This window comes from Rhinolophus hipposideros (genome assembly GCF_964194185.1).
Source record: "Rhinolophus hipposideros genome assembly, chromosome: X".
Taxonomy (NCBI): domain Eukaryota; kingdom Metazoa; phylum Chordata; class Mammalia; order Chiroptera; family Rhinolophidae; genus Rhinolophus; species Rhinolophus hipposideros.
The window spans coordinates 13,085,116-13,087,363 of record NC_138046.1 but is presented as its reverse complement, the minus strand read 5'-3'; the positions used below and the strand labels follow the sequence as shown (position 1 = coordinate 13,087,363).

Sequence of the window (2,248 nt, the reverse complement as noted above, 5' to 3'; positions counted from 1 at the left end):
CCCATACTGTGTTTCACATCCCCACGACTATCTTGTGCCTACCAATTTGTATTTTCCAATCCCTTCACCTTCTCCCCCATCCCTCAACGCTCCTTTCATCTTGCAACCATCAGTTTTTTTCTCTGTATCTCTGTGTCTATTTGTTTTGTTTGCTCGTTTATTCTGTTCTTTAGATTCCACATATAAGTGAGATCATATGGTATTTGTCTTTCTCAGTCTGACTTACTTCACTTAACATAATGTTCTCTAGGTTCATCCACGTTGTCACAAATGGTAAGGTTTCATTCTTTCTTAAGGCTGAGTAATATTCCATTGTATAAGTGTACCACAATTTCTTTACCCGATCAACTATTGATGGGCATTTCAGTTGTCTCCATATCTTGGCTATTGTGAATAGCACTACAGTAAAAATAGGGGTGCATATATTTTTTTCTAATTAGTGTTTTGGATTTCTTTGGATAAATATTAGGGTAAAATATTTTGATTCCTCCTGCAACTGTAAGACCTAGAACCCAAGGACGCATTGATCCCCTTTCACCACACAAATCAACCTGTAGACAAACTTCTTCCTGTAAATCCTCTGAGCCCAAATCATGCAGAATGGGATTTTCCAAAGGACCTCACAAAATAGATAGGCGAGAATTCCAGGGAAATGAGTGTGTAGGAAGTAAGCAGTGCCTCAAACAGGCAACTTTTGCCTTCTCCTATAGTTGGCTTGCTTTCAAAGCTCTCCATCATGTCCGTTCTACCTGTCTCCAACCCTGTTTCCAGGTGGAAGGTTCATACCCACCACCAGGTAGCTGCCTTCTAAACCCCTAGACACTCTTGTGGGCTAGCCTCTGCTGTGCACTACGGAGGACATAAGCCACATGTGGTTATTTCAACTTCAGTTTAAATTAATTCAATTTAAATAGAATTTTAAAATTCAGTTCCTCAGTTGTACTAGGCTTATTTCAAAGGTCAGGCATGAAACATGGCTAGTGGCTATTGTATCGGACAGCATAGAACCTAGCTATCACCATAGAACACGATTGGACAGAGCTGTTTTAGAGTTTCAAGCACCCTAAAGCATACCGAACACTCTCTGACAGTTCTGCATTCTGTTATGAAGGGGGTGAATGCAGGGTTTAACATGAGAAGTCATGCAAGAAATAAAAAAACGGGAAAAAGGAGAGAGAAGTCAGGAAACAAAGTGGAATCAAGGAAGAGGGGTTACGAACTTCAGCTATGAACGGAGTGCAGGGGCTTGGAGCTCTCACTTGCTGGGTGCCAGCTGGAAGGGAACGAATCAGCTAGAGTCAGAGTCATGGGTAGAAAATGTGCCAACATAAAGTTCAGTTTTACAAACTACACTGGTGCCAAAGTTCTGGCATAAGAGACAGCAGTATCCTCCCTTTTGGGAATTTTGCCATGTGTCTTGTGAAATGAGCAAGAACACAGTGGTTTAGGGTGTAGTGAAAAGAATCAGATCCTAGAAAAACTGACTTCTTTGTCAATGAATTAATTCAGCAGATATTTATTCAGTGTGTATTATATTCCAGACACTGTCCTAGCAGTGGAGATACAGCCATGAATGAGGCAAGGCCCCTACCCTTCTGGTTAGAGCCCAGGAGAGTGAGTGTGAGACACACAATACATGCAGTTACCTCCCCCAGGATCTCAACTGAAGAAGGATTCTCTTTAGTCAGCACCCCGGCTTCAACCAAGTTGCTCGGAGCCTAACAGAGTACTCCCGGTTAGCAGACAGCTCAACCTGGCGTGCCGAAAGGCATCATGGTTGTATGCAGGGAACACTGGGGAAGATAAAGGAGCAGAGAGTGACTGCATTGGCCTCAGCACTGGAGTCTATATTGAGAGGTAAGCAGAGGGTGTAGTTTGGGGACTAGACTCTAAATTCCCTTAAGGCAGGGATGTTATTTGGTTCATATATGTTTCTTAGGGCTTAGAGAATTACTCAGCACTTAGTCAAATGCTCAAAAAATGTTTACCGAATGAGTGAATTAATCCATGGAGATAAATGAATTGAGGCGTTTGTTTGCACTATACTTATAGTAAGACAGCTGACTAGTAAAAAAAGGGAAAAATGTAGTAAAACAGGCATTTGATGGCATAGGGCTGTGAGTGGAGGGGGTTAGTATATTATAGCCACACTCCGGTAAGCAAATTACATTTTTTAATCTATTTTCAACGAATTGATTTGTTTTTTTTGATGTGACCAGAAATACCACTTGTTTTAGCAACATGGCAA

General features: G+C 41.5%; 1 protein-coding gene across 1 annotated transcript in view; it reads right to left on the bottom strand.

Moving 5' to 3' along the window:
• LOC308495494 (putative MAGE domain-containing protein MAGEA13P) overlaps positions 1-1,669 on the bottom strand; it is a gene marked incomplete at its 3' end in the record, with an annotated part of 178,739 nt that extends 177,070 nt beyond the window's left edge. The window contains 1 exon segment of the mRNA XM_081043844.1: positions 1,647-1,669.
• Positions 1,670-2,248: the final 579 nt, after the last annotated feature.